Below are 12,483 nucleotides of genomic sequence, written 5' to 3' on the forward strand. Positions count from 1 at the left end.
CTAATGTAGAAAGGGTAGGATAGAATTGATTATTGCCAATAACTTGAGCAAGCCAGAAAGCAGCTTCTCTCCAAGACCCACATAGTGGAGCAAAGCCTGGCAGATACCAGAATTTGGGACTTATAAGATTTTGGACAGAGAATTCAGCCACACAGTATTTGACTTCTGACCAACAAAAATGTGAGCTCATAAATGTATATTGTTTTAAATGGTTTTTAAACACTTTCAGTTCCTTCTTTTGGTAAATGGCATAATTGCTTTGGAATAACACAGTAAATAATGTTATTTGTTATGTTTAAATATAGAGATTTATTATGAATTTCTGTTATATAAGATAAGGAATATTCTTGGATGATAGAAATTGAAAATAATGACTAAATACTAGCATTCTCTTTCTCTCTCTCCTTCTTTCTTTCTTTCTTTCTCTGTGTTTCAAATGTACACATTTCTACAAGTATAAAATTTTTAGTGAAAATATCCACTGTTGCTTTATATCATGTAAGTATCCCTCACAGTTGATAGATATATAGTACAATTCATAATATTGCTGTTTTGTTCTTCCCAAATCACCTCTTTTTTAAAAATCTATTTTTTTATATACCACAAATTTTCTGACAAACTCGTACAATTCTACATGTTATGGTCAAAATATTAAATAATTCATGAGTTCCACTTATTTTTCTTGGAGAACACCCTTGGAGCTTGCTCCCTTCTGATTCATTCTGGAATAGTTATTTTCTGGACTTGCCACTGAGCTGTCATCCTGGGAATTCCTCTCCTGGTTAGCTTCTGTTCCTTAGACTGAAGTTTTTCTAGCCTTGCTGGACCACACCCTTTGCTAGCTTCCTTAGAAAGATGTCATCAGAGGTAACTTTATTTTATTATTTCTCTGTGTGCTCTTTCAGAGGTGAATTTAATAAACCCCTTCTGCATCTCAATATATCCTTACACAACATTAATTTTATGCTAGGTAAGTAATTCTTCATTGGAAGCCATCTCCTCTTGGGATGTGGAGCGCATTCTTCAAATTGCACATATTCTTTTAGTGTGTTCTTGATTCTAAACTAGAACCAGTCCTCCATGATTTCCACTTTTCCACCTTCCTGCATGGAATTGTTTTGTTTTGTTTTGTTTTTGTCTTCAAGACTTCTTTTGGTCTGTAGTGTCTTATAATCTAATGATATGCCTCAGTGCAGACCATTTGTCTACTAAGCTGGAATTTTGTGAACACCTTTTGAAAGAACTAGCCCTTCATTTTTTACACATCATATTATTTTTTATCTACTAGGACCTACTCTACTGCCCATGTTTCTAGAACTCCTATTAATTAGCTATTGGATGTACTGGCCTGATTTCCTAACTTCTATATTTTTTCTCTCAAATTTTCTACTTATTTTTGGTTTTTTGTTTTTAGTTTCTGGGAAATTACCTTAATGTGGTTTGACCATTAATTCTTTGTTTTGTTTTGTTTTGTTTTTCGAGACAGGGTTTCTCTGTGTAGCCCTGGCTGTCCTGGAACTCACTCTGTAGACCAGGCTGGCCTCGAACTCAGAAATCCACCTGCCTCTGCCTCCCAAGTGCTGGGATTAAAGGCGTGCACCACCACTGCCCGGCGAGCATTAATTCTTATTGGTAGAATTTGACAAAAGGTGTCAGAAGCCCACGAAATAACTAGGCCTGCGGGTCGGGTCAAAAAGGCTCTACATCCTAGAGTTGTTGTGAGGGGGGTCAAAGTGACACTTAGAGGGTGCTTAGTATGATGAACGACCATCAGCAGTTGTTAGGAGCCAGTGCCTTGTCTCTCAGCACATGAACATGATATTTGGGTGGAAACCATATCTAGCTAACATTGCATCATACTATAGTATGTTCTCCATTTATGATGCTGAACTTGTAATTGACAGTTTTTAATTTTACTGCTTATAGAAGACTTGCATAGCATAAATCAAGTTACCATTATTAACTGTTTCTAAAAACTCTTGAAATCAAATGTAATTTTAAGAAAACTTCTTTCTTTCCACCTGAGATATAAACAAATGCTGAGTAGCTGCTCTTTGATAATAAAATGGACAGTTTAGAGTGCAAATGCACCATTTTCTCAGAATGAAAAGACAGTATAAACTTTTAATACATAAAGGTTGGCATATACTTTGTTGTACAGACCAAACAAAGACAAACCACTACTTGGGGTACCAAGGAGGCTAACAGGCAGCTCACAAACTTCAAGATTCAGAGGAGACCTAGATTTGGTACAAACTTTGTCCTGCTTGTGTTTAGGGGCCCATGGAGAGAAGTAGATCCAGAGAAAAAGAAGGTCCAAAATTTAGTCTTGTGCCAGACAGTGGTGGCGCACGCCTTTAATCCCAGCACTTGGGAGGCAGAGGCAGGTGGATTTCTGAGTTCAAGGACAGCCTGGTCTACAGAGTGAGTTCCAGGATAGCCAAGACTACACAGAGAAACCCTGTCTCGAAAAACCAAAAACCAAAAAACAAAAAACAAAAACCAAACCAAACCAAACCAAACCAAACCAACCAACCAAACAAACAAAAAACCTTAGTCCTGCTACTTCATTCAGTCACTGATTCAAATGATTCTGTGGATACCAGCCAATCAGATTGGATTGTAGCTCTAATTCCTTGGTATACATGTATCAATCCCTGGATGTGCAGCTTTTTATAGGAGTATGGCTATAGCCCAGGGATTAAGTGCCTACTTAGTGTGTATGCATTCCTGGGTTGAATCCCCAGCACCATTCAGAAGCAGATATTTATTGTCTATTATGGGTCAGATATCTGCTAGGCATTGTGTGATACTGGGCATTACTTCCTTTCCTCTGAGATTCAATTTCTTCACCCATGATAAGAGTGAAAAATAGGAGCCCTTGCCATTTCATTAGTCACAATAAACCAAGTGATGAGTTTTGATTAGTTTTAGGAAAATAATAGAAGCAGATAAGGGAAAAATTGAAGATGATCCAAGACTCATAAGTTTCAAAATGTGGAGGAAGAACACAACACAAATGATTCTGCATGTTATTGTTTGACATAAGCACTGATGTAAGGATCAATTCTACATGCCTTACCCCCATCGTGCTGCCAGAGCCACTAGACGTGAGATGATGATAGCTCTAATCAAAAATGGAGTTTGGAACTGGAAAGATGGGTCAGTTGGTAAAGCGCTTGCAGTGGAAGCACGAGGAGCTGAGTTTGAGTTCAGAATTCATGAGTGTATGAGTTTGGTCTCAAGAACCCACATACAAAAAGCTGGGCATACTGGTGGTATACACTTGCAATGTCACTGCTGGAGAAGCAGGGGCAAGTGGATCCCTAGGGCTCACTGGTCATCCAGTCAAGGGTGCTTAGAGAGCTCTAGGCCAGTGAGAGATTCTGTCTTAAGAACAAGATACACACCTGGCAAAGAACTGATACCCAAGGACATCCCTCTGGACCCTGTTTGCACGTGCAACCCTCACATGTACCACATAAGCATACATACAGATAAGGCAGACCACTCAAACGACACCCCAGGAATCCTCCAGCCAGTGTCCATATATACATACTGTCCCCCCTTGGTGTGTACTGCTTTCTTTTAGCATCCTCTCTCCAGCTGCTACCGCCCTAATGCCTCCTGTTGATTGGCTAACAATGGATTGATAACCCTTATAAGAGTATGTATTCTACTCTTTCCCTAATTGCCTCATTTCCTGTCCTTTCCTGCCCTTTCAATGTCTGCTTCCTCTTAATGTACAAGCTCAATTCATTCTGTATCAAAAAAGATTTAAAAACAACCTGTGGGTTATTATTCTTGGATAAGATTCCTTTTGTTAGTAGCCCACCTCAAACCCTGATACCACTTTCATGGTGGATGTTTAAGCATCTTTTCTTTGGGAAAAAATCAAAACATAAAAAGGTAGAGATTTTATTACAATGCATGACCCTGTGCTCCTCACCTGGTGTGAATAATTATCAGTACATTCTATCTTGTATCATGTTTACCTCCATCTATTGTCTATTCCAGACAGAACTAAATAGTTTGACACAATTCCTAGCCATTGTATTCTGTCATCTGCAAATACTTAAACATATATCTCTACAAAGTAACATTTTTTATTAAAGAAAAACATATAAACTTGGAACACCTTATTACACCTGTAGTCTCAGATACTTGGGAGGTTAAAGAAGGAGGTTGCTTTGAGCCCTGAAGTTTGGGACCAGCGTGGGCAACATAGACTTTGACTGAAGGAGGATGGTTGCTTGAACTCTGGAGTTTGGGAACAGCCTGGGCAACATAGACTTCCTAGAAATACTAACCAAACAAAAATATGTATGTATGCCTTCAGTACTGTTATACAACTTTTTAAAACTAATAGAAATCCTTAACATTGTCAAATATTATGTTAGTGTTCACATTTCTCCAATTGTCTCATGAATGTTTTCCCCACAATTTTCTTAAATCAAGATCCAACAAACTCATGCTGGCTAATACTTTGTGAATTGCAAAGACAAAAATTGGAGGAAAAATAATTATTTGGCTTTAAAAATCACACTATGTCAGCATCTAGTAATGAATATGACCCTCTCGCTACAAAGTCACTCCCTCTTGCCCTTCCAAATTGTTTAATTCAGGAATTCTTCACAAACATCTGTGGGAATGAACTGAAAACCTAAGTTTGGCTTTGAAAATATGAAATTCTTCCACACTAAAGACACACTCTGAAAACAAACAAACAAACAAAGACAAACAAACCTGGCCTGGGGCATAGCTCTGGAACATGTGCTTAGTATATGTGAGACCCTGGTTTCTACCCCCAGTGTCAAAACTAAAACCATGACAAAAATGACTCATCCACATAGATGTCCACCCTTATGCATAAATGCCAACTTCAGTATGTCTGGGGAGTGTTTTGGCAAATGGAGGCAGAGAGAACACATCTGTTTTTTATCATCACCCCCATAGGGTAAGGACCAACATAAAGATGTTGGCAATGTGGTCATGAAGGACATCACTTCTGCATGAATCAATTAAGACCAAAGAGTTGCAGCCTTTTAATACTCTGAAGTGCACGAAAAAACTTGAAACAAAATGGGAAAAGAGATTTATGAAATGGAGTATTAGGTTGGCAAGAATTACACATAGTTACATGAACACATCTCAAATGTGCTGCATTTACACTTGATAATGAAGTTTGCGGTAAGTTGCTGCCTTGAATGCAGCTGGGAAATACTGATCAAAACCGTGTGACTATCACCAGCAAAGCAATCAAATATACCAATGAGAAAACATCCAGTCAAATTGAACATGGGACTCTGGGATTCACATCCTTGCCACCTGGGTCTACTCTATTCCACTTTGCCTTTAATCCATTAATTCAAGAAGCCTTTAAATGAACATAGATCATGCACAAAATTTCCTGGTAGAGTCAACATTATAGGGCATACTTTTTGCACTACAGTTGTTTTAATTCCAAGGCAGAATAACAGATTTATTCTAAGTAGTGGACTAGCTCTGCCTGGTATACTTTTTTAGAAGGATTTTTGAGTTTTAGAAGGATTTTTGGGCTCAGTAGGAATTCAACTAATGTGTATGAATGATGTGTTTCTCTGGATACTGAAAAGAGGGTAAATTGAAGTATTGTGCCAGCTCATTGACATACATATTATATATATATATATATATATATATATATATATATATATATATATGCAATGCGATGAACCCTCTTACATCAATCAGTAACTAAGGAGATGTACCACAGGCTTGTTCACAAGCCAATCTGGTGGGGCCATTTTTTCAAGTAAGATTCCCTCTTCCAAAATGACTCTCAACTTCTATCAAGTTGACTGTCATTAAAGTGAGCTGAAGTTCATTAAAACTAGCCATCATGGTTGGCTTTTTCAGGACTCAATGCATAGGAGGTAGATGTACAATGACAGAACAGGACCTGGAGGCACACACCTGGAATCCCAGCTGTCTGGAGGATGAGGCAAGAGGACTGTAAGTTAGAAGCCAATCTGGTCTACATCTTGAGATCATATCTAAAAAAAATGGCAGATACAAAAAACAGTGGGAGTTTGAGAGTGAATGAGAAATAAGAATTCTATTTTGGATATGTGGGTTGTGGAGTTCCTGAGATTCCTAGTGATGTTCAGGCACCCAGAGATGGCTGTGAAAGGAGCAGCTTCAAAAGTCAGGGGCAAATAGCCCACATTTTCTCTGGCATGTGGAATCTAGATTTAAGTGTGAGTGGAGAGTGGAGAGTACAGCAAGGGAGGCAAGGAAGAGGACTAGAGGGAGGGAAAAGAGGAGAAGAAGAGAAAGTGATAGGATGTGTGTGATATGAAAGCAGGAGGGTAGACTATTTGAAGGTAGGTGAAGTAATAGCAAGGAAAAGGAGAATTTTAAGAACAAAATATAATTATTTTATATATGAGTCATTATAATGTCCTCTATCACTGTGCATGCAAAATAAAAGTTTATATTTATATGGCTGTTGAGATGGCTCACTGGGTGAAGGTACTTGCTGCCAAGCTGGACAACTTGAGTCCAGTCTTCAGGATCCACTTGGTAGAAGGAGAGAATCAACTCCCACAAGTTGTCCTCTGACACTATAGGCATGCCATAATACCCATGGATAAATAAATACCAGGATCCAGGATAAATAAATAAATATAACATTAAAAAAGGAGGGAGAGTCACCAGAGATATCCACCAGAGAAAGAGCAAATAGTTACTACCAGAATTCACTTTGCATGTCTTCCAGCATAGGGCCGAGAAATCTGAGCTTGCTGTACAGTCTCCAGCTGGAAGTGGGAAAGTGAGTGCTTGGCCTGCACTTGCTGCCCAAGAGTAACACACTACTGCCACCTGGGGGCTGCACATAGAAATTGTAATGGCAGCTTTATGAAAGACATTTGGAAAAGATATAATTTGAGAGGACATGGCCCCTCCTTTCAAGAGCCTTTTATGAGACTTCTGTCTCTTACTTTTAGTTCTTAAAATCCTAGAATGGTTTCATATCTCAGTTTTGTTTCCTTTTGCTAACATCTTCTTTACTGATTTCATTTATTTATGTATTATTCAACAAACATTCATTTAGTAGCTATATTGTGCTGGACACTAAAGATACATTAATAAGCAAAAACATATGTATCCCTTCAGCAAACTGTATTTTAGTGTAACTGTAAAAGGAGGGTGAAGAATTGGATCTAGGCCTTGTGCTTGCTAGTCAAATGCTCTACCACTGAGCATGTCTCCAGCCTCTTATCATTTTAGTGTAGAAACCACTATGAGGGAAAGGCTGGCAATGCAGTGAGAGCAAGCAATGGGTGAGCCTCAGAAAATAGGTAAAATTTCACTATATAGACCAGGCTAGCCTCAAACTCATGACCTTCCCAAGTGCTGGGATTGTAAGCATCACAGCCGTGTTTGATTTGAGCTGAACCAATATGATTATTGTCCTATACACTCAATGGAACAATTGGAATGCGGTATCTTAAATATTCTAGCAAATAAAGTCTGGATAAAAATCAAGATATCAAAATTTGCCTTTCAGATTCCTCACTAGTTAAACAGAGATGATGATATTAGACACACAGGCTGAGGGTGTTCCTCAGTGCTAGGGCACTTCTGTAGTATGCACAAGACCCCAGGTTCCATCTGGGCACTTCTATAGTTTGCACAAGACCCCAGGTTCTGTCTCCAGCACCAGGAAAATAAAAATAACAGTCACACCTTTAGAGAGCGTTTTTTGAGGTACCACTTGAGAAGCACTTAAATTAAAGTCTAGTGCATAGTGAGCACATAATATATGCCACTCTTCTCACCTGTTTATAGAAAGAGCTAGGAAAATTGCTGCCAGGCTGAGAGAATACTGAGGTTGTTTCAATACAGTGCCATGGCAAAGGTGTGACTTCAGGTGTTCAAGGACCCACTCCAGCATTAGTAGTGGTTAGCAAAACAAGGAATAAAGAATTGAGCTTATTAGATCACTTAAAAATCCTCTGGTTTGCAGAAGTACACACACAGAAAGCAACCTTCTCTATAGCCCATACATAAAAGAAACCCCCTCATCTCTCTAAAGTCTTGCTTTGTAGCCCAAGCTGACCTCCAACTCCTGATCCTTTTACCCATGCCTCCTTGGCACTGGGTTTCAGGTGCTCCACCACACACACAAGCAATTACCCAGTCCTGCCTCAGTAGAAAAGCATCCCTTATTTTTTTAAATAAAAGCTAATGGATTAAGTATTAGCTTTAATTTTTTGATCAATCCATCATATTCCTCATATGTTTGCCCATTAATCATTCTTCTGCCCTGGAGAACCAAACAGATCACTCCCCCCCATTCCCCCGCTCATGAAAGCTGAAATTAGAGGAAGGACTGGAGATTGTAACTGCTAAATTTCCTGGAGTTGATCATGGTACTGGTGTTATCTACAATCATATCTCATGACTTAGGAAATATGAAAATAGGCCAAGGACTAAAGCAGCATGATATATGAAACTTGCCTACACACAGCTCTGAATAAAACCTTAATAAGTAAGCAGGGAGATGGAATGACAAATCTGTCAGATTGCTCAAGATTGGTAAGGTCTGGACAGACACATGGAAATTCGTTGTTCTCTTCTTGAAGCTCTGAGGTAACTTCAAAATTACTTTTGAATTCAAAAGGTTTAACAGCCTTCCTCTTCTGTAGGTTGAGACTCTTATGTCACATGTCTTCTGCTCTGCTTCTCTCTTTCACTCACTCATCTTTCATTCTTTCATTCTTTATCTGAGATTGACTGAGCATCTGCCAGGCTCAGAACTCAGCACTGTGGATACAGCCCAGAAGAAAGCCGATTCTATCTATGCTCATGTCACTTGGAAGTATTTGTAGACAATCCAATCATTCTAATGTGAGGCGACCATGGTGGAAGAATGGGTGTGAGGGGAGGTGGTCTGAGGGTGCTCAGCTGACATTTCTGGACCTGCGAAATGACCCCACAATCTCCAGTTGTAAGGATACAAAGGGCAGCAAGCCAAAGAAATGAGCATCCCTTTATGAAAAATCTGTTAGCTGAGAGGAAGGACAAGTAAGTCTGCCCAAGCATTTGACAAGCTGCTCTGTCTGCTCCCTTAAATGTCACGGAGCATTGCAAAGAGATTGCCTGGATTTGAGTGACAGCTGCTGTGTCCCAGAGAAATAATTGAGAAAGACGAATGAATAGACTTGGTGCCTCGGGGGAGGCTGGGATCAATCATCAGAAGTCTAGCCAATGCCTCAGAGCCAGGGCCGTAGCTCCTGTTGTTTTGAAGCCCTTATCCTTCATCCTTTATATGCACAGACATAGTCATGGCAACCAGATTCTGTGCTGCACAATTTCAGTTCTGAGAACAAAAATTCAACAAGAATCATTCCAGTTTCTACATCAGGATTTGCTTTATAGTCTAGATTTTAAAACCCGGGGATCAGCTCACCAACGTCCATCCCCCACCTTCCAAATAACTATTCAATATGAAGATGAATTTAAAGATCAATTTAAGGATGACTTGTGAATCTTAGTACCTAAAATGCAATAAGCTTTCAACATATGGCACCTATTGTTCTTGTCAAGTGGGCTGGGTAAGGGAAATATGTAGCAAGAAGCCACAGAATAATTTTTCTTTAGGGCATTATCATGGGACAGGTATAGGGCTCAAAACAGAAGGATAAAAATACCTTTTATTTGGCCTATTTCAGAGGTTTGCTAATTTCAATTACCTAGTATTTTAAATAGCCAATAATAAAATGTAGTACATGCATTTTATTTATTCACCCATAGCCTCGTAGTTCTGATTACTGTGGGACTTTTCATGGTGTTTTCATCTCTATGATCTCATTTGACCCTTATGATAATCCAAGGAGATATGTGCTATTGTTAATGTCTCTGTTTTACAGATGAGGGAACTGATCTATCCATATCTATGACTGTTTGTGCGTGCATGTGTGTGTGTGTGTGTGTGTGTGTGTGTGTGTGTGTGTGTGGCATATGTCACACGTGTATGGTTGCATATTTGTGGGTGTGGGTGTGAATATGTGCGCATGTGAATACTGAGGCCAGAGTTGACATTGTGTGTCTTCTTCCATAACTCCACTATATTTTGTTTTAAGCAGTCTCTTGCTGAAGCCAGATTTTGCTGCTTTGGCTAGTTTAGTTAGCCAGTTTGCCCCAGAGAACCCCACCTCTGTCAGATGATATATAGCTGCCGTCCCATTCCTGCCTTTTTGATGGGTTCTGGGTGCCTAAACAACTTCTCCCAGCACTGTGAATAGGATTTTTGAAGTTTTTGGTTCTGTGATTTCATAGAAAATAAATACCAAAAGAATTACTTATGCTTCTGCCATCCCAGTCTATTTGGACCAGCCAAGGAAAAGGACTAGTCTACATCTTCTAAAGGGCTCACCATGTGGATTTAGTTGGACTTTACCTGGTCCCCTTCTACAGTGCACTCCTGTGTTCAAAGACCTGGGGCAGGAGGAACTGGTAAAATAAGAGTTATGAAAACAGGCTCCTAATGAGGGCTTTGATATGGCTCTCACCCATATATATGGATGCCTGTGCTCCCTCTGAGGCATACACTTCCTTTGACCTGGAAATTCTTTTGTAAATTTTTTTAAAAGGGTCATTTTTTCCCCTAATGTGTGTCTCTGTGTGGGTTTGTGCACATGAGTGCAATTCCTGTGTCAGCCAAAAGAGGGCATCTGAATCACTGGAGCTGGAATGACCAGCAGCTGTAAAATACCTACTGTGGGTGCTGGGATCCAAATTCAGGTCCTTTGGAATAGCAGTACATGCTTAACCACTGAGCCATCTCTCCAGCTCCAGTCCTGGACATCCTACCATTGCATTCCCAGAGCTTGACCAGAGTTTAAATAAACAAACCAACCTGCTAGAAGAGTGTAACTTAAGCAAGTTCTATGGACACCTATTTACTAGGGTATACAGCATAAGAGCTTTAGGTTTGTTCTTCAATGGCACACTCTCAGTATACAAATCTCCCTGTACACAAAAGTGTTTGTGTTTAGAGATACACTTTTTCACATTGAGTCACACGATGTTATAGTTTGGGTTTGAATACCCACCAAAGACCATGAATTAAAACCTGATCCTTAAAAGCTGATCCTTGGCCTATGCCTTATTGAGAGATGGTGGAACAGTTAGTAGGTGCAGCCTACTGGACAGAAGTTAAGCCATTGGAGGTGTGTGCTCATGGAGCCTTCTCCTTCCCCTCTCTCTTTGCTTCCTTGTGAGAGGGGAGTCACCTTCATTATGGCATGAGTCAGTACTTCTTTCCTGTTGTCTTTTCAATGATGGATAATCATTTGTTTTGGAATTTGAGTTTCATTTGGGAACTAATATTAATATGCTGCTACAAATGTTATTATACAAATTGTGGGTATGTTTGTATGTAAATGTATGTGTATATGTATGTGCATGAGTGTGTATATATGAGTGAATATGTGAGTGTAGGGGGTGTGTGTGTCTCTGTGTGTGTGTGTGTTGGATATTCACCTAGGAGTCAGACTGCTATATCATACGGTATTTCTATGCTTAACTCTGAGGAAACTTCAGACTGTCTTCTGAAGCGACTATGCATTTTATATTCCATTAACATTAATTTCTCCATATCTTTGCAAATACTTGTTTTTTATTAGAGCTATCCCAGTAGGTATAAAGCAGTACCTCATGGTGTTTTGATTTACATTTCCCTGATAGCTAGTGATACAGTACATCCTCTCAAGTGGTTATTGGTCATTTGTATATCATCTCTGGAGAAATATCTACTCAACATTTTGCCAAGTTTTAAATTGGATTACTCATCTTTCTGTTATTGAGCTGTGATATATTTTATAATTTCTAGATAAAAATCCCTTATCAGGTACATGATTTGCATGTGTTATTTTATCTGTGGATTGCCTTTTACTTTTCCTGACAGTGTCCTGAGATATGCAAAAGATTTTTGTTATTTATATTTTGGCGTTATATCTCACCTAACTCAAGGACACAAATATTTACTTCTGTGGCTTCTTCTAGAAGTGTTATAACTTTTGCTCTTAAACTTAGATATATGACATATGACTCATTTTCAGTTAAATTTTGTACATGGTATGAAGTCATACTCCAAATAATAATAATAATAATAATAATAATAATAATAATAATAATAATTTATGGCAATATTAATAATATCACTATACATAACAGTATGGTATTGTTTTTATTATTATTATCATCATTATTATTATTTCACATGTAGGTATTCAGTTGTACTATATAGATCACCAGACTTGGTGGCAGTACCCTTATCCACCAACTCAGTTCACTGGTCCAAATGGAGGACATTCTTGTTATTTTAGTTCCTTTGTATTTCATTACTTTCTATTTCTCTTAAATGGGCTTATAGGTTTTTTCTTTCCTTTTGTTTTTTTTTCTTTCTTTCCTTTTCCTCTTTGTACATACTGA

Source organism: Arvicanthis niloticus, chromosome X, assembly GCF_011762505.2.
Source record: "Arvicanthis niloticus isolate mArvNil1 chromosome X, mArvNil1.pat.X, whole genome shotgun sequence".
NCBI classification, from domain to species: domain Eukaryota; kingdom Metazoa; phylum Chordata; class Mammalia; order Rodentia; family Muridae; genus Arvicanthis; species Arvicanthis niloticus.